Below are 26,654 nucleotides of genomic sequence, written 5' to 3'. Positions count from 1 at the left end.
AACTGATCAACTCTTAAAGGTTATCAAATGCTCATCCCTCTTCTTATACATACTATTGGCCACCACCAGGTCAGAAGCCAACGCAAAATCTAAGATACTCTCTCCAACCTCATTTCTGTTACCAAAACCGTATCCACCATGCACCCTTTCATAGCCTAGTTTATCTATGCCTACATGGCCATTAAAATCTCCATCTATAACTAAGTTCTCTCCTATAAGTACCTCCTACAAGATTTCATCCATTTGCTTCCAAAAATCCCTCTTAATCTGATCATCTAATCCTACTTGAGGGGCGTATGCACTAATAACGTTCACTATATTCCCTCCAATAACTAGTTTAACTAGCATAATTCTATCCCCTTTCCTAGTAACCACCACTACACTCTCTACAAGACCCTTGGCAATTATGATTCCTACCTCATTCCTGCATCTATCCTTACCACTATAATACAGTTTAAAACTGGTATGCTCAATTTCCCTAGCTTTCTCACCCGTCCACTTAGTTTCTTGTACGCAAGCTATATTAACTCTCCTCCAAATCATAACATCTACCAATTCCATCGTCTTACCAGTTAAGGTTCCCATGTTCCAAGTGGCTACCCTAAACCTATAGTCTTGGACTAGCTTCTTTACTCGTGCTCACCCAGAAAAACGCGAGAACCTTTGCCCATTTTTCACCGCACCGAGGCATCGATGTGGCGCCCCTTGCTCACTTTTCAAAACACCCAGAGGCAGGCATAACACGTCACTTGAGGGAAACAACCTAGCATTTAAACGATTCAAAGTAAGATTCAACACAGAAAATGAGATAAAGAGAAAAAAAAACAAATAGACACACACACACAGCCAACAATAACAACAATCACAAAAAAAAAAAAAAAAAAAAACCCTCGTTCAGATCAGATCTAGCTTTTACAAGTTGAAATCTAATGTTTGTGCTTTAGATAGATTGAATTACACATAAATCAGATCTAATAATAACAACCACTAGAGAGAGAGAAGATGGTGGTGGCATAGGATCGTCCTGGCACAAGCAGCAGAACAACTCCGTCCGGTCGACGTCGACGGTTATCTCGTACCCTGCCGCAGCCGCCGCAACGGCATGCAATGCAGTATGTGAGTGGCAAGAGACGACGGAGCAAGCAACACACGCATAGAGTTGTGACGGTGTCGACGAGCCACAAGAAGCTCAATGTGTCACCTCGTTGGGGTCCCTGCAGACACAGAGAGAGAGAGAGGGGGGGTTTGATAGGTAAAAGAACAGGGGTGGTTTTAAATATATGGGAATAGTTTAGTCATTATCCAGAAATGTGTCCTTATGAACTTAATAATTTAGCGTATAGACTTTTGGGTAAAAGAAGTTCGAATTTAGATTTTTGAATCAAGTGCCCCATATATTTGGAAAAATTGGGTGATTTTATTATTATTATTATTATTATTATTATTATTTGGTGTGTATGAACTAGATTTTGTTAATTTATAAAGCAACTAAATTATATTTTTATCTGTGAAAGTTGCTACGGTATGCATGTAAAAATGGTATATAGTCACCACAAAGTTTTAGGGATAAAAATTTATAGATGGAATATTTTAATGGTTAAAAATGTTATTGTTATAGTTTTAGTAACAAAATTAAATATTTAGTAATCAATTATTATCTTTTTATATCAAAATTTTTATCTCAAAATACAAAATTCTTTTGTTCTTAAAAATATATTTATTAGTGACATTTTCAAAATCTTATCACCAAAAGTTCTCTTTCTTCAACAAAATTTTCACATTAGAGAACCAAAGAGTTTGGTCCGTATACTGTTAGTATACTAATTAATGTTCCTAACATTATTAATACCACGGTGTAAGTAACATAACCACTTGTTGGGATATTTCCCTGATGTTTTTGGGTTTGTTTATTTATTATCTTGGGTGTGGTTGATTTTTGTATTGGTTACTCGCCAACTCTTGATATTGTGCTAGCATATGATTGAGCGGACTTATTGGTGCCAACCATGTTGGGATTGATTTGTTTCGTTATGATACTTTTTGCATTTATCATTTTCCTTTATGGATGTATTATTCTTAGTTTATCAATAAAGTTTTTTTTTTTACTGATTAAAAAAATAAATAAATAAATAAGAAAATAAAAAATAAAAAGAATAAGTAACATAACCACAATTCTGCGAAACAAAGTATTAGTTCACTGGGTTGTGAAAACCCAATAAAGCCATTGAACTTTTATTTAGTACTAGTAGTTCTCGTTGATAATTTTAGATAGACAGATGGATCTATCACTATGTGTCTCTCTTTCACCTCTTGAACACACCAACAAAATCAACAAAACGAGAGCCAACATACAAAGCATCTCTCTGCTCTTGCACCACAGTGATAGAAGTATTGAAATACTGATCTACAAAAGATACAGTCTCCAACACCATTCCATTCCCATCTATCCTCAGACCTTGAGCCACCGTCAATGGCGTCGGCTGCTGACTTATCACGTTCTCCGCCACCCAAAAACCCTCTGATGCACTCCTCTTGATTTGGCTCGGATTTCCAGGAAGATTTATTACGATCTCATCGGTGTTGGCTTTCGGCCCTGTGAGCCAATACTTTCGAACCCTTTTGCCGAGGAATTCTAAGACGAGCACGAATGATTGATCAGTACTCACTGCTGGCCCTGCTACTCCGGCTAGCCCTCTTAATAGCACGGTGACCTGTTTTGTTTTCGGATCGTATTTCATTAGCCTGCCTGTTGAGTCTCCTTTGAAGCCTGGTTGAGTTATATTTCTGCATCCACATGTGACATGTGTATGGTTTACGAGTTTGGAGAGGTCATGCATTAAAATATTCAAACCTGTCAGCTATTATTATTATTATTATTATTATTATTTTACAACCGATAGAGATAAATAGAAAAAGGCAAAGTGCAAATGGGGTTGTTTGGGATGTCCTAAATAAGTGTACTTTTTGTTTTTTTTAGACTAAAAAGTTGAGGTTGAAAATATGAATATTTGGGTTAACTTTTTGACTTTTTATGGAAAAATGTATATTAAAAAATTGTATAAATTAATGTGTAAGAAAAAATTACTATTGGGAGCTGTGTAGCCGTAATTGTTGACTTTTGATGAATAGTAATAACTTTTTAACTTTTTAACTTTTTAACTTTTTTAAGACTTCTCAAACTTAGCCTCAAATTCACATGTAGTACACCTCGTAAAACTAGATTAATTACATGGTTGTAAGTAATTCAAACCAATCAATATAATAAATAAGTTTAAACCTATCAGATTCAATTAAATACGGGTTGAAAAAATCAACTCCACTAATCAGTTTATTTTATTGAACTCTTTGGTGGAGGTAGTGGTGGTGCAAGGGAGGTGAGCTGTGGAGAAAGTGATGATGGCAAGGGTCGTGGTTTTATTTATTTATTAATTGTTGTTAGTTTTTTATTCAAACCTAACAGTACTCGTATCCAACTACATAAACTCAATTTTACATGGACTTGCAAAAAACGCAATACATTTGTAAATTTTGATGAGTTTAAACAGATTTTAAATATATGAAATTGGACAAGTTCAAGATTCAGAAAATTGCAAGCGGTATTTTGCAAAAGGAAAAGTTTGGGATCCGAGACTTCTAGGTGGGTGGTTGTGTGGTGAATATTAAATTTATGTACTTTGGAGTCTCTATGTAGAATAAATCTGAATCACAAGATAATCATTCTGAATAATTTCTAAGTAGTTAAGTTTGTATTTGTAGTATTATTGTTTACAAAATATTTATAAACTCAAAAAAAAAAAAAAAAAAAAACTTATAACTTTAATTATTAAAATTGATAAACTTTGTCCCTTATTTGTAAATTTTTTGGAGACATGCACTGAAGTGCAATTTCCCCTTCAAGATTTTAGATTAAGTTCAACTAAAAACAATAAGCATACATAATATAAAATCAATCACAGAAAAATACACTGAACAAGTACTGAGCATCTTTTGCGAAGTTGGTTTTTAAGTAACGTAGAAAGAAGATAGATGTGTTTCACATAATGCAATGGTGACTCTTATATGATGTGAGATCCACATACGAGACTCACTCTTATATCTGCGTGTTCCTAGCTGTGGGATATCATCACCCCATGTGAGGGGTGATCCTCCATGTGTTGCAAGGTTGGCCATGTTAGGAAGCCAACACACAAGATAGCTGGCCATATGCAAGGCTAGCCTCTCCATCTCCATTCTGATTGAGTATAAATGGAGGCTAAGGGGAGGGTTTGAGAGAGCAGAGCAAGCCACAGAGAGTGAGATATGTGAGGTGGAGAGACCGTCTCCCTCGGTGTGAGCGAGGGAGACGGGTGAGTGTGTGAGTGAGGAGAGTGTGAGCTCCTCCTCTATTGTAATCTTTCTATAATATCTCCATTGTTATAGTGATAACCGGCTACTCTCCCGTGGACGTAGGCATTGAGGCCGAACCACGTTAAATATTGTGTCTCCTTGAGTGTGGGTGTGTTTTCTGCATGGAATAATTTCTATAAGGTCTTGGGCGGGATCCCAGATCCCAATAAGTGGTATCAGAGCCTCGTTGGTGGCGTTTCGGAACAAAAACAGCGTGCTGTTTGAAACTGCCCAGAAATCAAGTTGCTCGAAATCAGGTTTTCAGCACACCAGGAGCAAGGGCTCGAGAAGAGGAGTCCAGAAATATAAAACAGACACCCAACGGAGGCCGGACGCGCCCTCACGCGCCCCTAGAAGTTGGCGCGTGAATCCCAGTCTCGCCACGCGCCACCACGCGCCGTTCAGGCAACCGGCGCGTGGTCCCAGTCTCACCCACGCGCCCCACGCGCGGCGCAAGGAAGACGACGACTGAGGGAATAGCGCGTGCCATACACGCGCCATCAACACGCGCGCCACGTGGCAGACACGTCTTCGCCACGTCATCACTCTGAAGAAAGATCCAGTGCTGCGCGGCAATGGTGCAGCCGCAGGAGGAAGGATCCAGTGCTTTGCGGCGAAGGTACAGCCGCAGATCTGAGGGGTACAAAATGTTTTGGCTAGATCGAAGCCATTTGGAGTCCGTTTTTGGTGATCCAATAGTGGTTTCCGACTATTTGGAGTATTCCGGACACATCTGTACGGTCAGATTTTGGAGACGAAGTTTTTGTAAAAAGAAGGCAGATTAAAGTGGCGGACGGCGTCAGGGGCAGTGGACGGAATATTTCGTTGGTACACGGAATATTCCTTGAACTTCTGAAAATTGCAATTTGGCCCAGAATTTTCAGAAAATTGTGGTGTGGCCCAGCTTTCGGGGATAGTTTTCAGTGAGGTCCCCGGAAATGCAGCGAAGTTTGGTTCTAGCTAAACGGACCGCTCCGGACGCAACCGCGAGGTTAGAATAGTGAAATTCCGAACGGTTTTGAAAGATTGTCAAAACATGGGAGTTTGTCATCTTCAATAGTCGAAGAAAGGTTGCCGGATATTGTGGAACGCTGCGGATTTACTGAATAGGTTAGAATGGGCAGATTCTGACCAGATTGGACAACTAGATACATATTGAGATAGATTATTGAAGACCAGAAGAGATCAGGCTTGATTAAATGGCAGATCGAGGGAGATCAAGATTGGTCAGGGGAGATCAGAGGATTGCAGAAATGATTATCTCCGGAGTTCGTTGGAGGATCTGGTTCAATCAAAAGAGAAGACCATTCATCGACGGATAGATGATTTGGCAACCAGTACAGGCTCAGGGAAATACTGTGGCTGTTGGAGCTACTGTATACGAGAAGGTACTAATGGTATGTGGACATGTAGAACAATAGTTGCAGAGGAGCATACTAAGCGCAGAAGTACAATTGCAGACGTGCAACAGTGCAAGGGTACGCTAGAGTGTCGTACAGAGGCGCGAGAAGAGTGTGCAGCAACGGGTTGTTGACAGTTCACAGAAACTTCCAGACAGAGAAATTGAGACAGGTAAAACGTAGGAGTGCGTGCCAAGGAGTGGCAAGTCTTATTTCCCTATGGTGGTTTCTTTAGTTCCATGGCAGCAGATGATAGAGTTGATGCAGATCTCTCAAGCAAGCTTGATGCAGGGAGACCAGAAGCCATGGGTGCGAGCACTATGCACGGAGTTGCATAGTGGTAACTTGTACAGACCGGTGGAAGTTGTCTTGGCAGAAGGGCTAACTGTCAAACATCAGTACGGACGTACAAGTGAGACAGAACCGAACATCAGGGATTGCAGCACAGACAACGGGCGTATGAGATCGCTGGGAAGTTGTTCTGAAGTGCAGAAAGCAAAGGCTGGTTGTTCAGAAATAAGCTCCGAGCAAGGAAAATTGAGGATGTTGATGTGTCAAACTCTGAAGTTTTCTAGTTGCTCCCGTGTTCATCATGCAAGGAGTTGCACGGTAATGTATGACAGTCAAGGGCATCCCAGCAGGGGGTGCAGGACATCCAATCAGGGGGTGTCGGATATCTTGGTTGCGCAAGTTCAAGCATAGCAGGTATAGACATCCGAGACAGAAGCGTGGAAGAGATCTGTAGGAGATAGGAGTAGAGACTCTCTCCAAATCAGAGAGTGGTGTGAGTTGAGTTGAGGATGTAGGATTCCCTCCTCCTCTTATATCTCTGGTGTATTATCTCTAGCTTCAGGGGGTGCAAGCATCTCAGTGAGGAGATGCAGACTATGCTGAAGACATCCGAGACAGGAAGCGTGGAAGAGATCTGTAGGAGATAGGAGCAGAGGCTCTCTCCAAATCAGAGAGTGGTGTGAGTTGAGTTGAGGATGTAGGATTCCCTCCTCCTCTTATATCTCTGGTGTATTATCTCTAGCTTCAGGGGGTGCAAGCATCTCAGTGAGGAGATGCAGACTATGCTGAAGACATCCGAGACAGGAAGCGTGGAAGAGATCTGTAGGAGATAGGAGCAGCGGTTCTCTCCAAATCAGAGAGTGGTGTGAGTTGAGTTGAGGATGTAGGATTCCCTCCTCCTCTTGTATCTCTGGTGAATTATCTCTAGCTTTCAAGGGATGCAGCGTCTCAGTGAGGAGATGCAAACTATGTTGAATTTGGGCGTGACAAGATTAGCAGCAATGTGTGTTGTGGATCACCTCACATGGGTTGAGGGGGTGATTTGTGGGATATCATCACCCCATGTGAGGGGTGATCCTCCATGTGTTGCAAGGTTAGCCATGTTAGGAAGCCAACACACATGAGCTGGCCATGTGAAGCCAGCACACAAGATAGCTGGCCATATGCAAGGCCAGCCTCTCCATCTCCATTCTGATTGAGTATAAATGGAGGCTAAGGGGAGGGTTTGAGAGAGCAGAGCAAGCCACAGAGAGTGAGATATGTGAGGCGGAGAGACCGTCTCCCTCGGTGTGAGCGAGGGAGACGGGTGAGTGTGTGAGTGAGGAGAGTGTGAGCTCCTCCTCTATTGTAATCTTTCTGTAATATCTCCATTGTTATAGTGATAAATCGGCTACTCTCCCGTGGACGTAGGCATTGAGGCCGAACCACGTTAAATATTGTGTCTCCTTGAGTGTGGGTGTGTTTTTCTGCATGGAATAATTTCTATAAGGTCTTGGGCGGGATCCCAGATCCCAACACTAGCATTGCTCGAGAAAGAATAAAGAATTGGAGGAGGATTCCTTCCAATTCATGATCTAGACAAAAGAATGTTGCTTTGGGTCTATGTAGAGTTTATTATGAGTTTCGTTTCAATAATCTAAACTGTTTATTTTTTATAAATAAATTTACCAAGTATCCATTAAAATAAACGATTCAAATTATTAAAACAGAACTAGTGATAAACTTTACAATACTGTCAAGTCTGCAAACTGGACGGGAGAGGCTACCTCCTAAAGAATTTACCTTAGCTCGAATGTTGTACTAGCGTCTGCGAAATAAACTGTCTCAGTGATTGGGTGGACATCCACACCAATAAGGAGGTGAAAATCCACACCCTTTGCACTGGTGGCAATTTGGGTCGCAAGCCCACCATTAGGCCCTACCTTCAAAAGCCCAAAATATGCATCAGTAATGTAGATAGTGCCTGATGGGCCGAAGCTCAGACCCAATGGTCTTTTCCACATATTGGGCCTAAATCTGGGTCAGTTGTACCATCACACACTCGCGAGTTCCTGAACAAGTGAGACCAAAACTAATCGGATCAGGATTCTCTGCTAGGGATGGCAATTTAAACCCGATCCGATGGGGACCCGATCCCCCGATCCTAATTAGAATGGGTTTTCTCCGAAAATTATCCCTATAGGGCAGGGAATGGTATTAAAAATTTAATCCCCAATAATTTTCGGACCGGAGACGGTGATAACTTCCCCAGACCCGGCCCCGGCCCCGAACATCCCCGATCAGTCCGATGTATATATATATACGTTTAGGCTGCTTTATCTAATATATTATATATATATATGTTAAGGCTTTATGATATATTATATACAACCCTGCTAAATACCCCCAGTGGGGGTTGCACCGCCAGTGAGGTGGCGCACCCCCACTAGCTGACAACCAGAAAAAAAAAAAAAAAAAAAAAAAAAAAAAAAAAAAAAAAAAACTGTTTTTTTTACCCAATCACGGGCCTCCACCTCACTGGGGGTCGACCCCCAGTGGGGGTATAAAGCATTTTTGTATTATATATATATTTTAGCCTCCAGATCCCAAGACTTGGTCAATGACTCAATGGTCAAGAATGAAAGCTCTCTCTCTCTCTCTCTTTTTCTTTCTTTCTTCTCCTCTTACTCTTTGTGAGAGATGAATCCGTCTAGAATTAAGCCACGAAGAACTCCTTTCAGATCTGAGCCGCGACGGAGATCTACTACCACTGGTCGGTGTTCTTCCGATTTGATATATATATATATATATGTATACATATAGATATACACTATATCAACATCATTGATATAGATATAGATATAGGTATTCATTTTGTTGTTGTTGATGTTGATGATGATGATCATTGATGATGATTTTGTAGACTATAGTTGTTGTTGTTGATGTTGATGATAATGAGAGCTATTCACTGTGTTTGGTTTGAGTTTTCTGGATTAAGTTTTTTGAAAATTGACTTTTTTGGTTTTTGTGTTTTTTTTGTTTTTAGTGAATATTTTTTAAATTTTAATTTTTTTTTTACTTTTTTAGATGCACCTTACTTAGATGTATCTAAAAAGTAAAAAATTTGTGAAAAAAGATTTTAAAAAATTAATAAATACATAAAAAATACAAAAAATGTACTGAATTCTTGTATTTTTTTTTTATATTTTTGGTATTTAGTGAATTTTTAAAAGATTTTTTTTACAATTTTTTTTACTTTTTAGGTGTATTTATGCTAGGTGTGTCTAAAAAGTAAAAAAATTGCTTAAAATATTAAAAAAATTCAGTAAAAACAAAAAAACACAGAAAATAAGAGAGTAGAATTTTTTGAAAAATGTTTTAGAAAACTGGAAACCAAGGATTTTTTTTTTTTTTTTTGACCGGGGATTTTTTTTTTGACCGGGGATTTTCAAGGTCGGGGAAATCCGATCCCCGTTAGGGGACGGGGCCGGGAAGGATGATAGGTTCCCCGTCGGGGATCGGGGCCGGGAGCGGGGGAATTTTCACCATCGGGGATCGGAGACGGGAAGTGTGATCCCCGGTCCCGCCCCGCCCCGCCCCGCCCCGTTGCCATTCCTATTCTCTGCAATAATCTAAAAATATATATAGTTTTTTTTTTTTGGAAAAATTATCCATAGGCCTTGTTTGAAATATGTGTATACTATTTAATCCAACAACTTTTTGAGTAGATGCAAAAGTCCTACTTTTCCTCCCTCTCTCTCTCTCTCTGTCTCTTTGTTTTTTGCCTCATTCTTTACGTTTTCCTCTCTCTCTCTTTTCTGCGTTTTCCTCTCTTTTTGTTTGTCATGGACGATGACCGGTGATCACACATTTCTTATTCTCTTTCTCTTTTAATACATGGTCACCGGTGACCGACGATCACCATTGATTGGGGTTCACTAGCAACCACCAACCATCGATATCAACTCGTGACTTCATCCTTACCGACGTCGAAGAAGATGAGTAGATCTACATGAGATCCGAATAGATCTAAATAAAAAATAGTTGCCGGAGTACAATATTCTTTCTATATCTATTCTTTCCTTCGAATTCTCAATTTTTCTACATTTTTTCTGTTACACAAGTCTATTTTTCTATTTTAATGGAGAAAATTTTTAAATTCTGAATAAGTTGCTTTTGAGTATTAGTTACAGGCGGTAAAAACTATAAAATTTTGTAGTTTCAATTTTTTTTGGTACTGGAATGAATCATGATTTAAAACTGTAAAATTTTACAGTTTCATACCGTTCTTTAGAACTGTAAAATTTTACAGTTTCATAACATTCTTTAGAACCGTAAAATTTTACAGTTTCATAACATGTTTTTCAATTTGATTAATAAGGATAAATACTTAATAGATTTTTTCTCTGAAACTGTAACATTTTACAGTTTCAAATTTTTTATTTTTTTTTAATTTGATCAATATTGGAGATTATTCGCTTAAACCCTACAAAAATTGAAAAATAATATATGTTTTTCCCATTGTTGCTGTTTTTTGTTGTTACATTTTTTTTTCTTTTAGTTTATCAATATTTAGCTCATTTTGCTATGTTTTTTCGCTCTAATTTCTCCATTTATTCTTTTTTTTTGACAATATTCTGAACATTCCAGTGGGTCTCTAATGATGTTCTTAACGTCCAGCAAACGTTCTGAACATTCCGGTGACTTCCACTGGCGTTCATAATAGTCCGGTGAACTTCCAGCGACTTCCCGGCAATACTCCGACAACTTTCCAGGGATACTCTAGCGACTTCCCGGTGATGTTGAACATTCCGACGAGTCTCCGGTAACCGTTTGACGGAAGTCCGACGGTAGTGGATGTAAAAGCATCTGTAAAAAAAAAAAAAATTAAAAAATAGGATTTTTGGTAACAATTTAAAATATATAGGACTAATTAATACAAGTATTTTGTTTTGGGATTATATGGATTTTTAACTTTGTATATGATACTTATTGGTAAATTCCTTCTTCTTCTTCCTTTTTTTTTTTTTTTTTTTTTTTAAGGAATAGTTCTAGCAACTCAGAAATTGAGATCCAGATTTCTACTGAGAATTAACAATCAAGGGTTAAGATTTGCTCTCAGGATGGCCTACAATGATAACTTTACATGGAACGTAAATTTAAACCATTTGGATCAGTTTCTGTTTCAAATTCTTGGAGAGTAGACTTTATATCTATATAATAAAGATGGATAGTTTTTGAATTTGTTCTACACACATTTGTTTTAATAGGATATTTGGATAGTTTAGATCTATTCAAATTATAAAACAACGACTGAGATATATTTTTCAAAAAATATCCTACATGTACATTTTTTATTTTTTCGCTTCTCTTTCTTACTTTTTCTTTTCTCACCTATCATTCTATGATCCCATGACCCCACATTTTTTTTTTATTTTTTTTATTTTCTCTCATTTTTTTTTCTCTCTATTTGTTTATTTTTTTTATTTTCTCATTTTTGTTCACATATTTTTATTCATATTATATGAAAAGGTCTGCAATCCCAAGATTATGAGTTAGATTTTACTGTATGTAGTGGAAATTATATAAATGAATTTTTTAGTCCACAAATTAAATAAATTTGAACAATTAATTATTATTTTTAAATATATTGAATATCTGATACACTTCACAAATTCAGACCTCATATGAATTTTCAACATATTTTAATAAAGCATGATGATTTTTGAATCTTTAACATATTTTTGTCCTATTAAGACATTTGGATAGCTCAGATTTGTTCAAATTATAAAACAATGATTGAGATATGTTTTTTTAAAAATATTCTACATATACATTTTCTACTTTCTTGCTTCTCTCTCTCTCTCTTACTTTTTTACTTTTCTCACACCCCTCATTTCATGATCTCGTTTTCTTCTCCCTTTTCTTTTTATTTTTTTAATTTTTTCCCGTTTTTATTTTTCTCTTTATTTGTTTATTTTTTTTATTTTCTCATTTTTGTTCAATATATTTTACACATATTTTCATACAATGTGTGTATGACCGTAATACACTAGGACATTACGGGCATACATACAATTTTCATATAATTACATAAGCAAAAACAATATTGTATGTATGTGTGGAAATTGTATGTATATTAGGCACATCTATCTATTTAGCTATTTATTAAATAAGTAAAAATGAGTTTTCCTAAGAAATTTTGTGAGAATTTTAAAATTTTATAATAAATTTGTGATTTTATTAAATTAAAAAATAAATTTAAATAGTGTTGGGATTATAATTATTTTTTCTAATCCTAATATTATTTACACCGTGCCTTCATACATAGGTATATGCTAATATATATATATAGAACATATATCTTCTATCCCTTTCTTATTTCATAATCATTACTATGACACTAATCATATTATTAAAATAAATATTATTTTAAAATTAAAAATTTTATTATTGTATGTCATTTTAAATTTTTTTTAATGAGCATAGTTTGTAAAAATAAAATAAAAAATGTTGGAAATTCTTTCGGTACGTAGGGTGTATATCATATGACCTAGTTTTATTATTTATTCTGTTCAAAAAAAAAAAGTTTTATTATTATTTTTTTTTTTATTTTTTTTTTTTGGTACATGTTATGCATTTTTTATGGCACCTAAGGCTTGGTTTGGTAAGGCATGGTTTGGTTTGGCTTACATGTTACGTATTTTTGTGACAAATATTACATATTTTTTTTAGTAAAGTTATGTTTGTGATTCAGAAATAAAGTTATACATTTTTGTGATAATATTACGCGTTTTTTTGTTACATATTACGTATTTTTTTTATCAAAATATTTGTGAATCACAAAATGCATAAATTTCTGAATTACAAATTATCGTATCTCTATTAGAATGTTACGTAATATATACTGGAAAAATACTTAGTAGGGTGCATATGGTACATCCCACAAGGCGTGTGTATCAAAGGAATTCCCTAATTTGTATATAATTCCAAAATTTATTTTGAAAGCAAAGTGTATGAAATAGATTCAAAATTAATGTGACATGGGTGACACTTTAAACAAAAGTTATCTAAACTATTTCACTCTTATTTATAGTTTTAAATAGTAGTATCAGAATATATGGTATGTAATAGACAATATCAATCAACATATCAAAAAATAATGCTATTAAAAGACTAAAATTTTCATTACGTAACAACTAATACGGTATGTAACCATTGATATTTAACCCTACTCTTACCTATTTGGTGCAGTTTGGCCGAAATCTCTGAAACCAAGGAGGGGGCCAAGCCATTTGAGAATATCCTACCATCAGTGACACTAACATAGGGTCCCAATGCCAACAAGTCCAAGGGAACAGAGTCAGGACCTCTAGCCTTTGGTGGCAATTGAATCTTGGTGAATGATGAATATGGAACACCATCATCACATAGCACAACAAAAGCAAGAGAGCTTAAAAGAATGAAATTAAAGAGCTTGCTTGCCATTGTGTTGTGTACTTTGGATGAATGAGAGAACCAAAGAAGTCCTTAACACTATTTATTGGCCCCCAAGGCATCCCTTCCCTCAAATAGTCATGGTTGGTTACCCTTTTTATTTTTTTTAAGAAAAAAAAATGAATTATTTTATAACAGCTTATTTAACTGATAGTTATTAAAAAATAATAGTTTTATAATAAGATTTTTCTTTCTCTAACAACATTTTTCAACTTTGTTTCTAATGAAACGTGGCGCCCGGAAGGATAAATTCGCATTTGGCATCTTTTCAACTGATAAATGAAACATTTTCTGGAATGGCTTCAAAATAAGCCTCCGATGTTATGTTATGTGAGATGCACCCTAGGAGTTTCCAGAGGCAGCAATCAATTTTTTATTTTTTTTTAAAAAAAATTGCATTCAGTGTGTTTGGTTTGAGTTTTCTGTATTAAGTTTTTTGAAAATTGAATTTTTTGGTTTTTCGTATTCTTTTGTTTTTAGTGAATATTTTTCAAATTTTAAACATTTTTTTTACTTTTTAGATGCACCTTATTTAGGTGTATCTAAAAAGTAAAAAATTTGTGAAAAAATATTTTAAAAAATTAATAAATACATAAAAATACAAAAATGTATTGAATTCTTATATTTTTTTTATATTTTTGGTATTTAGTGAATTTTTAAAAGATTTTTTTTACAATTTTTTTACTTTTTAGGTATATTTATGTTAGATGTGTGTAAAAAGTAAAAAAATTACTTAAAATATTTAAAAAATTCAGTAAAAACAAAAAAGCACAAAAAAATAAAAATGTAGAATTTTCTAAAAAGTGTTTTCTGAAAAATAAAAACAAGCAAGCTGATTAATTTTTTAACTCCATCTAATTTAGAAAGATCTAAAAGTAATATTTCTTGATAAATAAAAAAATTGTTAGAGACAAAAAAGAAAAAAAAAGAAAAGAAAAAGAAATACATCAACTTACTCAAATTTCCCAATAACAAAAATATAATCCTTTTAACAATTGTCAAATGCATCAAAAATCAATATATATATATATATATATATTATTAAATAAACGATAGTCAACCCCAACAACAAACAGACTCATGGAGGTTAATTATATGTCTTTTCGAAACACCACGTTGGTTATGTTACATCTATTTGCTCAATAATAAAAATGTGCTTATAAATGGTTTAAAAATTAAAAATAATGATAAACAAATCACAAAATATCGTTAATCAGATACAATTGTAAGAAATTCTAAATGTTCTGTATATTCAACTTGTTCGTAATACAAATATTACAGTCAATATTTATAGCAATCATAAACCTAATCTATAATAAAAAAATAACCCTATACAATCAATCGAATATTCACAATCAACTTAATTGATATATTTCTATAATTACATAATATTCACACACCTTGCTCAAACTCAAGGTGTTTTAGTAGAAAATACTGAGAATTTGCTAAGAAGAAACTGAAATCAAGAAGTTGTGTGAGTTTTCGTAAAGAAATCAACAAGTTGCAATGTCGAATAGACGAAAGGAAGCGAAATAAAGTCAGACTGCAGATGCCGACATACAAAATGAAAATTAATCTCAATGTGCTTCGTTCGCTCATGAAAGACAGTATTATGTACAATTTAAATAACATTGCGGTTGTCATGGTAAAGGGAGGTCGAAGAAGACTGAGTGACACCTAAATCAATCAAGAGACAATGAAGCGAAACAATCTCAATAGTGGCATGAACTATATAGCACAGTACTCAACCTCGACAGTGGAACACACAACAACAGTCTGCTTCTTAGTCTTCCAAGAAATCAAGGAATCACCAAGAAATATATAGAAGTCAGAAGTGGACTTGCGATCAGTGACATCACCAGCCCAATCAGAATCAGCATAAGCTACCAAGTCTAAAGAAAAAGTAGAAGACAACAGTAAACCTTGAAATATAGTACCGTATAAATAGCAAAGAATCCGAACCACAGTAGCGCAATATGTAGAATGAGGAGCAGAAACGAACTGACTAACCACATGAACAACATAGCTTCACATTAAGCTCAATGGGAATATCAAAAATCTTAGTGTCAGTAAGACCGACACGATGAATAACCTCATTGGCATACTTGGCCTGAGAGAGAAAGTAGCCCTTGGGAGAAAAAGTTACCTCAATACCAAGAAAATATCGCAAATGGCCCAGATCTTTCATTTCAAAGTGCGGAAAAGATGCTGCTTGACCTCAGAGATAGTAGAAGAGTCAGAGCTAGTGAGAATCATATTATCCACATAGGATGTGTTTGATTGGAAGGACTGGATAAGGGGGGATTAGAATACATCGGACTTGAGTCCTGGGACTGTGAATTCCCCGGACTATTTTGTTGGATTGGATATGTATCCTGTATTTGTTTTTTCATGGGATTAGATGTCTGGAAATAACTATTTTTAGTGAATCCAACGTTTGGTTGGATGGACTAGATAGGAGAAATGAACAAAACATTATTTTACCCTTTTTCAATTGTTTACTAAGTAATACAATATTAAACATATCTTTAATATTTTAATTATTTTTAGCTAGATTAAATAAAAATTTATTTTATTTTATTTTTTACACAATTAAATAAATTTATTTTTTAAAAAATAAATAAATAAAATATCAATAAATATATATATTATTTTTTTTAATTAAAATTTTGAATAAATTTGTTTTTAAAAATAATAATAATCAAGCAATGAAATTAAATAAAACATCTATTAAATTTAAATAATGAAATTAAATAAAATATAAACTAAATTTTAAATTAAAACATCAATAAAATATCTATAAAAAATTATTTTAAAAAATTAAATAAATAAAACATCAATAAAAAATTAAATAAAATTATTTTATTTTTAAATTGAGACATTTAAATTTTATTAAATTTTATTAAATATAGTACATAATTAAATAGTAGAGGGTCAAAATGGTCATTTTGACCACCTAATCCCAACAGTGGATAGTCCTCCAAAAACTATCCCATACCCTCCTAGGACACAATAGTCCCCCATATGGGGGATAAGGAGTCCGGCCGGACATGGAGTCCAGCAGACTAAAAAAAAATCAAACTGCGAATAAGGAGCACTATTTGGATTACAATCCAAATAGTGGATAGTCCCCCCCTAATCCGGCGAATCAAACACGCCCATACAGTAATAAGGCAACAAATCTAGTAGAGGTGTGGAGAAGAAATAAAGTAGAGTCCTGAGCACAAGGATGAAACCCAAGCGCAGTAACAGCAGTTTGAAAGTGATCATACCAAGTACTAGGAAACTGCTTCAGATCATACAGAGCACGCCAAAGGCAACAAACCTGTCCAGAAGAATGAAGAAGGCCAGGGGGAGGACGCATGTAAACCTCCTCAATGATATGACCATTAAGAAAAGCATTCTTAACATCCATCTGATAAAGAGGCCAAGAACGAACAACATCGATAGAGATCAAAATATGGACAGTAGTCATCTTAGCAACAAGAGCAAAGGTCTCCTCATAATCAATACCATACTCCCGTGAGAAACCTTTGGAAACCACATGAGCTTTGAAGCACTCAAGAGAACCATCAGAATGAGTCTTGACTTTGTAGACCCATTTGCAACCAACCAGATTCTTGCCAGCAGACAAAGGAACCAACTCCCAAGTACTAGTTTTCTGTAAAAAAGACAACTCATCATCCATAGCTTGAATTCAATGGGGATCCTAACAGGCCTCTTTGTAAGACTAAGGTACTAAAAAAGAATGAATAGCAGACAAAAAAGTATGATAGGAAGTAGAAAAACATGTATTAGACTAACCCAACTTGTTTGAAAGATAACGCACTCAAGTAGGATAGAGGTGTGCAGCAGGATTAGAGTCATCAGGAGTAGAAGGATTAGTAGTAGAAGCAGAGACAATTGCTGGAGGGAGAGCTTGGCGACACGGATAAACTAACTACGGCAGAGGAGAATGAGGAGAAAGAGCGTGTTGGGAAGACGGAAGAGAAAAGGGAGTAAGGTCATGGGGAACAAAAGAGATGTACTCATCAAGAGAAACCTCAGAAGGAAATGGATCAATGTGAACCAAATCTTCTTTGGAAACTAGAGCAATGGTAGGAGGAAGCTAAAAGTAAGGAAGACATTTGAGAAAAGAAACATGACGGGAGATGTAAAGACGATGGAAAATAGGGTCGTAACACCGATAGCCTTTCTGAGGAAGACTATAACCTGAAAAGACACATAGGACAAACCGGACACTAAGTTTAGTCTGATCTTTACAGGGAAGAAGGACAAAATAAACAGACCCAAATACACGAAGAAGGGAGTAATTGAGAAGTTGAGAAAACAGAGCCTCATATGAAGACCGACCAGAAAGAAGGGGAGTAGGCATGTGGTTAAGAAGAAAAACAACAGTAAGAACTGCCTTACCCCAAAACGAAGATGGAATTGAGGTAGAGAGAAAAAGAGACCTGGTTGTCTCAAGGAGATGACAGTGTTTATGCTCGGATCGACCATTTTGGGCAAGTATACCAGTACAAGAAGTTTGGTGAATGGTACCCAAATTGGCCAAATACTTACAGAACTCAGTTTTAAAATATTTCTCACCCAAGTCAGATCATAACAATTTAATGGTAGCCCCAAACTGTGTAGTGATCATAGACTAAAATGTACGATATATTTAGTAGAAGTTAGATTTATGAATCATAAGATAAACTCAAGTATAACGGGTGCAATCATCAACAAAAGACACATAGTATGCGAAACCCTCTTTAGTGAGAACAGGAGAAAGTCCCCAAACATTAGTATGCACAAGAGAAAATGGAGAAATAGAAACTGAAGTACTTTTATTAAAAGGTAAAGCTGATATTTTGGCAAGTTTACACTCCCGACATTTATCAATTTAACTAGGAGAAACTTTACTCAATAATCCTGACTGAACTAAAGACCATAAGCGGTCAACAGACAAATGATCTAGGCGAGAATGCCATAAGTAAAACTGACTAGACTAAGAATCTAATTGAAATAAGAAAAAAGCAACTGGAGAGGTGGATAGAGAGAGATGCAAGCTTTCTACCACATAGAGATACTCTACGACCGATCATAATCTGCTTCTCTATTATGCACATAACAAACAGAAAATGAAAAGATAACATCAAAACCAGAAGTATCAAGTTGACTAATAGATAATAACTGATATATAGTTAAGGAACATAAAGAACAGAGGGAATAGTGACGACAAACATGGCAGAGGGTAAGACAGACCCAACAGATAGAACAGACATACCAGACCCATTAACGGTATTAACAGTAATAGGAGAGAAAGGGGGGATACAGTTTTGAAGTAAGGAAATGTGTGGAGTCATATGATAAGAGACACCAAAGTCAAAAAGCCAGACAGAAAAGGAGATACCTGAAGAAGACCCAAACAAACCTGAATGAAGAGAGGTGAGAACAGAGGCAAATGGAGATGGCTGGAAGGTGGACAGGAGATGTTGAAACTGAGCTATCTGGGCACACAAAAAAGCCAAGTCAGGATTAGAAACTGGAGCAGATGCAATATAAGCAGCTGGAGGTCGAAACTATCTCTGAAACAACTGAGAAGACTGAGCAGACTAACGTCTCTTAGTGGGACAGTTGTACTTCCAATGACCCTTCTGATGGAAAAAAGCACACTCATCAAAGGCTAGTGGCCCTTTTTTGGGCTTTGCAGTGGCCTAAAGTTGATGATGTGGTGGGGTCGACAACAGAGGAGGCTGAGTAGGAATCAAAAAGAAAGATAGAGACAAAGTTTGACCGGCTTTCTTAAGACGAGTTTCCTCAAAGAGGAGCTCACGAACAATAGCATCCACAAAAGAGAGAGGAGACCGATGAATGATGCCATCACAAATAGCCTCATACTGAGGGGAGAGAGCTGTTAAGAACTGTACTAAATGACCTTACTTTTGAAACTTAACATAAGTGCTTAGTGCCTTGAGGCTAGATGGTTCCATGAGAGCTAACTAATCCCAAAGACCTGTCATCTCAATGTAAAAGTCTTGAATATATTGATCCTATTAAAGAGAACTCTAAATAGCTATTTTCAACTCATATTGCTTGGCAAAGTTGGACTGTTGATACACACCCAATAAATAGTCCCACACCTCATTGACAGTGCTATATTTGGAAAATATCATTCCAATACAGACATCCACAGAATTATGAAACCAGGTCAGAAGTTAGGCATTATCACAATTCTAAGTGTCGTAGGAAGTTAGATATTTTTCTTGTTTTGGGTCTAATGGACGAGGAATAAAACCATAAACATAGCCCCATTTTTTCTAACCAAGAAGGAAATTCTTCATAACACTAGCTCAATAAGCATAATTGGCACCAGTGAGTTTACATCTGATGGCTTGTGTTTTAGGGTTCCTCATTGTAATAAACTAAAGATTTACAGGTTGAAGTATAATAATAACTAACAAGTAGGCCAAACTGTAAATAAGAGTTTTTTAATCAAATACCAGTACTGAGAGAGTCAAGGTCACGAACACAAAGAGAGAACCAGTCGGAGAACCAAGTGGAGAAGACCAGAAGAAGTTACGTAGCACAACCAGAGCCAAAGAGAGGTGTCGCGATTTCCGAACTAGAAAGAGACATCTCTTATGAGTGTAGAATAGTGACAAAATCAAAGGATGCTGAGGCTGATCACGCTGTGATTTCAATAGCGATGGCAGACGTGACTCAAGAAAGAGAAGGTGAGTACGATCGCAACTTTAAAGAGAGAGAAAGGTCACGACCACGACTGCGATTTCAAAAGGAGGTCATCTGATGCCCACGAACCAGAGACTGATGATTTGAACTCAGATGAGGACTAGGGTTGCGAATGCGTCTCTGATACCATGTAAGAAATTTTGAATGTTCTGTATATTCAACTTATTCGTAATACAAAGATTACAACCAATATTTATAGCAATCCTAAACCTAATCTATAATAGGAAATAACTTTATATAATCAATCGAATATTCACAATCAACCTAATTGATATATTTCCATAATTACATAATATTCTCACAACAATCATGTGATATTCCAAACTTATATGGTAATTTCTAAATACACAAAGAGTGAGAGAGAGAGAGAGAGAGAGAGAGAGAGAGAGAGAGAGAGAGAGAGAAGTAGGAAGTTTATTTAATACCCATTAGAAATCGTTTGTAAAATTATTGTGATTAGCATATATAGGACTTGTTTGGGGACTTAGTTATTTTAGTTGACTGTTTAACTATTTTATGAAATGAAAAAGTTGAGTTTTGGATGATTTATGATTTTTTTTTATTTTTTATTTTTTTATAATTGAATAGATGATTGTAAGAGAAAGAGTTATTAATTGATATGTAGGATGTGACATTTTATCTTATTAACTATTTTAATATTTTTTTTTATATCTTTATTAACTATTTTAGTAAAAAAAAAACTCTAGCCAAACATCCCTTATAGTGGACCCATACTTTATCTCACGATTTGAAAAGATGACTTAAAAAATAGGAATAATATACGAACTTATATTTTTTAATTTTCTTGTTAATAATTTTTTTTGTACAAAATTTAAAATAACTTTAATAATATGACAAGTATCATATTTATTTATTTATTTGATTAAGTGTACCACGTTAAATCAAAATAAAAAAAAAAATGTTTGATCCACACAAAATAGGCTGCTCGAATCCGCCTGATTTACGTGGCAAGCTTCAAACTCAAAACAGACCCACTCGCTCGAACAGACCAAAGGACGGGGAAAATTTTCAATATTCTCAGAGTACTACGTGTCTGTACTGCTCATGTAACAACCCTCACCTTGTCTTAGCCATGCTTGCATGCATTTGTATGATCTTTGTCTTGCTTAAACTTGCATCTGCAGATCTTGATTTGTTTTATCTAAGTGTTGCTTGCATGCTTTGTTCCTTACTTAGTGTGTGTTAAGCCGAGGTCTTCTTAAGCCTAGGTCACACCTTTGAACCTCTTACACCTAGGACCATCTTGGAACCACTTTGGTTGACCTCCACCTTCACCTTGGCGTCTTGGCCGAGATGTTGTCATCTAGGCATCCAACATCCTTGAACCTTGCACCTAGTGATCTTGTTCCTGGACCGGAATGACCTAGGCCGAGGTGTGGCACAGCTGGGCCAATTGTTATCCTTCCTAGTCGAGATCATTGAGATCTTACTTGCCGAAGCCTATGTCTTGACCTGAGGTCCTTACCTTGTTAGAGTGCTCTTGTCACTTTGCTTGTTGTATACACTTTGTCATGCACTTGTCTTGTCAGTCAGCCACCTTTTTTAGGAGAACCAACCAGTCGTTGTCACGTGTCCCAGCAGAGGGTTAAGTCAGCTAACTGAGTGAGAAACATATCATTTTGTCGCATCTTTGTCCTAGAAGAAAGAGAAGCTCTAGGAAGAGAGGAAAAAGAGTTCTTAGAGAGAGAGCTAGATTCCAAGCTTGATCTTCACACCTTGAACCGTTAGATCCATGTTTTGAGGTTAGATTCTTGATCTACTCTTGTTATTCCTTATGTTGATCCGATCACATTACATGATCTAGCATGATTCATAAGCCATGCATTGATTTAAAGCTTGTCTTAGAAAGAGAAAATGACGTTCTCGTGTTCTTGAAATAAAACCATGTTTTGATCCGAAAGTTTGTATCAAGATCCATGTTTTGTGTTTGTTTTCAAGAAGATTTTCAAGTACGGGTACCCAGGTCCATGCTTTTGAATTCATATCATGAAATCTCAGATTTTGAATAAAGAAGTTATGATTTTAGCATTCATGTTCTTCATGTTCTTCAAAAAGAAACCCAGAATTTTCAGACTTCATTTCCCTGAATGTGGTCATCGGGACCATACCTTAGCCAAGAGGTATAGGACCTCGGCCAAGACCTGGTTGGTACCCAGGATGTTTTCCCGAGATGTGAAACAGTGTTTTAACTCCCAGCACATGTTTTGCTTTGTCTTGACTTAATTTTGAAAGGAATGCCGAGATCATTCACACTCATGCAAAGCTTGTTTTAGGAATGCATTTCATATCCATCTTTGAGCATCTCGTCTTGTCTTCTTGAAATGCATTCAATGGGATTTATTATGTACTTGTAGGCCTTGGATCCTTGCTTGTAATCCCCACACCCAAAGAGCTATGCGAATGGTATTTTTAATAAAGCTATGTTCTAACGTTTGATAAAAACTTTGCTTGCTTTGTTTTGAAAAAGTATTTGTTCAAGTATGAATGGTTATCCCTAATTTTTGTATCAAGTATTACGTTCGTTTTGATGACATTCTTGGAAAGTACTTAGTACTAGGGGACTATAATGCAATTAGCGCGTTTGTCTTGGAAAGTCCTTAGTGCTAGGGGACTATAATGCAACTAGCTCGTTTGATTGAGATATCTCCTTTGTCTTGCCACCGACGGTTTACCGCGTGGGTTTGTCCAGAATGTCATCCCTTGTATTATATTGATGTTAGTAAGCATCCCTTGCGGATATCATTCATTTAAACCTTTATTACTAATATCATTCACTAAGTATCCATGCTCACCCTCTCCTTATATATATGTAGGTGACGAGCAAGAAGGCGGTGACGCCTAGATGTGTTTTGCAAGATATTTTGGATTCATGTTTTTGGCTAGAATCTTGAAGATTATGCTTCTTCGCTTTGTATTGCATGTCTTTTGTATATTTCGGTTTGAGAAGCCTTTTGATCAAGATGTATCATGTACTTTATTTTATTTGTATCCCAGTTGTAAAACCGTGTTAAGATGTATGTCATTTCATTTGATCTATGCACAGCTCTTATGGACTACTTAGATTTAAATTATTGCTTCCGCACATATAAGCCCCATATGTATACTCTGATTGCGTGTGAACCTTTGTAAGTTGGCCTTTGGTAATTTCGGATTACTAGCCATCACGGCACCATTCTACTAGGGCGGAATGGGGTCGTGACACCTCATGTTTTCCAATCACGCAACATAATACCCCATCTACCCACCTTCTCCACCAATCATAATATTATGAAATATCACGTGTGCATGTTCCGAGATTACTAAAAATTTACCCGAACAGACGTAACTCTCTCTCTCTCTATCCCCTATTTCTTTTCTCTCAAACGCAACATCTTTTCCTCTCAAACGTAAACTCTCTCTCTCTCTCTCTCTCTCTCTCTCTCTCTCCTCTCTTTTTCTCTCAACTAGCTTTGTCTCCTCACCGCATCATCTTCATCAAACCAACGCCTCCTAATCGTGCATCGAAAGCCCTCTTCTCCTTCTGAAGCTGGTAGCTTCGTCTCTCGCTGAAATGGACGTTGGAGATTGGTTACTTCGATCTCACCAAGCCCGACTCTCATCACCTACCAGAAGTAAAAAACAAAAAAAATGAAGCTTTAAATTAACAAATGAACCCAACAACAAAATCAGCAGATTTCCTAAATTACAAGAAGCTACAATTTGAGAAATTTATTGTATCACATATATATCCAATGAAATGGGAAAGTTATCAAGAAAACTAATTAAATGAATACGACACCAATTTACATCTAGTGGATTTGTGAACTTACTATTACACGTTTGAATTTTTCTACAAGAAAATGTACAGTGCTTCTCCTTTTGTGCCAAATTTTCCCTGAAATCGTCGATGAAATAGATTTGGCGGTCAAGAAGCAGATTTGTCCCTGAAATACTCACAACAGAGACTCAGAAATCTTTGAGTCGAGAGGAGAGTTAGAAAGTGGTAGTCAGTGGTCAGTGGTCGTCGTTGGTAGTAAACAGTGGTCAACATAGAGAGAAGAACATATTCAATGCCTCTTCTTTTCTAGCGCGTAAAGCCCACACATGGGGCAACTGGGCAAAACACAGTAGCAACACTCTCCACCTTATTCGGGCAATTTAGGCATTCTGATTTTTGGCAAATGTACCGGAATTGGGAAAAAAAAAAAGAAGAAGAAGAAGAATGCTAAAAATGTACATATTTGACCCATAAATATAACTACTTTGATATTGCAAGATAATTGGGCCCTCAATTATTGGATGTGTATCTAATAAAAATTAACAATTATCATGATATATTATTGTAGATAAAATTGTGAGAGTTTTTTGAAAATTTCAAGCATTTTCCAAAAAAAAAAAAAAAATTAATGTTTAAAACCTTTTTTTGGTCTTCTCTTCTTTGTACCAACCCTTGAACCTTTGACCTGAGGATTAACAGGACATGTTTAATTCCAACAAGCTCAAAGAGGGCTAATAATGTTTAAAACATTACCCATTCAAAAGATAGTCATTGATATTTGGCATGTGGTGTGACTGTAACCACGTAGTGCACCCCTTCAACCACCGGATCAAGTTTTTATTGAGAGAGAGAGAGAGAGAGAGAGAGAGCTTAGTTGGCATATCTTTGACTTTGACTGTAGATTAGATTCTCTCACCCATAATTTTTTTAGAAATTGTTAATTCTTACAATTTATTTATTTATTTATATTTATTTATTATTATTATTTACAGTTTTCTGTTTACAATGGCGATATATTCAAACAAAAAATGTCAATACTACAAATTTAAAATTTACCTAAAAATAGCAATCAACGGTTCAAATTCATTGTACTCGTAGACTCCACGTTTCATCAATTTAATTTTCATCACACACACTCATTCTGGATAAATTCTGAGACTCTAAGTTTGAAATCCCAGAATTTTCCAATAAAAAATTAGAAAAATTATAAAATATATATATCTTAGGATTTGACGATTACAATAATAAAAAAATCTGAGTTTTTAATTTTGTTAATTTTGCCAATTTAAACTCTACTCTTTTTTTTTTCTTCTTCAAATTTAAACCATGGGCTTATTTTTGTTAAATAAAATTAATAAAAAAAATAATATTTTAGACATTTTTTTTATAGCTTAATTGCTAAAATATCATTTTTCTGTCGGTTCTACTTAACAAAAATATACAAATGGTTTAGATTGAATACAAATTAAAAAATAAACATTTAAATTGACAAAATTAAAAAATTTAAGATTTATTTTGTTATTGTTAATGTATATAGATATGTTTAGATAGCTATGTATCTTTAGATAGATATGTTTAAATATATATAGATAGCTATGTATCTTTAGTCCTTATCTTGTCTTCTTTCTTCTATATAAAGGAGACCATGTACATTGACGTCATAATTGAAAATAATATAATTCACAAAGACTCTCTCTCTCTCTCTCTCTCTCTCTCTCTCTCTCTCTCTCAACTTATTTAACACGGTATTAGAGCACAAGGTTATGGCTCATTAACCAGAAAGCTTTACATTTTTCTGGTATTTATCTATGTTCCCTCACTATTCAGATTCTTTTTTTTTTTCTCTAAAATTTTCACACAGCCTACCAAAGTGCTTAGAATCTTCTAACGATCCCAATGCCACCAACGGCATCCTCAGATCAGTCTCCATGCGCCCTCACGCGTCAATTTTGTCGTCGGCGCATCATTCGCTTCCGCCTCCGCTATCTCACGCGCCCTATGTTAGCCTCAGCCGTTTGAGCTGTCTCAGCCGCTCGCACCCTAGCCGCCACAGACTTGCGCCACTTGCACCGTCTCAGCTGCTTGAGCTATCTCAGCCGCTCGCGCCTGACGCACGTACACTGCTTGAGCTGCCTTAGCCGCTCACGACTTGACGCACCCACGCTGCTGACGTCAGCCCTATTCTAGTTCAGCTTCAACCGGTTCAGCCTCTTCAACAGGCCGATTCAGTGCAGTTTTTGGCCTTTTTAGGCCGGTTCAGACCGGTCCCCTACTGTTTTTGACCCTCTGAATTCACTGGTACCCTCAGTTTTTTTTTCAAATTCTGCATCTATAGTATTGTTTTTACTCTATGAATCATTCGGACTCTTCTCACCAACCTATTTCTGTTGTTCTTGACAAGTCCAATTATGTCTTATGGGCACAAGCCATGTCTGACTTTCTTAAAGGCAATAAACTTTGACATATTATCACTGGGGATGTACGCAAACCCACCCAAGAGACCACTGAATCTGTTGCCAAATATGCAGACCACCTAGAGGATTGGGACAGTAAGAACTATTAGATCATCACTTGGCTTCGGAATACAT

General features: G+C 36.0%; 1 pseudogene; it reads right to left on the bottom strand.

The window, feature by feature from the left end:
• Nucleotides 1-2,303: 2,303 nt before the first annotated feature.
• LOC114289853 (protein STRICTOSIDINE SYNTHASE-LIKE 12-like) lies at nucleotides 2,304-13,544 on the bottom strand (annotated as a pseudogene).
• Nucleotides 13,545-26,654: the final 13,110 nt, after the last annotated feature.

The sequence above is a fragment of the Camellia sinensis genome, chromosome 15, assembly GCF_055761805.1.
Source record: "Camellia sinensis isolate YWXY chromosome 15, ASM5576180v1, whole genome shotgun sequence".
Lineage (NCBI taxonomy): Eukaryota > Viridiplantae > Streptophyta > Magnoliopsida > Ericales > Theaceae > Camellia > Camellia sinensis.
Note: the sequence above shows the minus strand (reverse complement) of the source record. Positions and strands in the feature narration are given on the sequence as shown.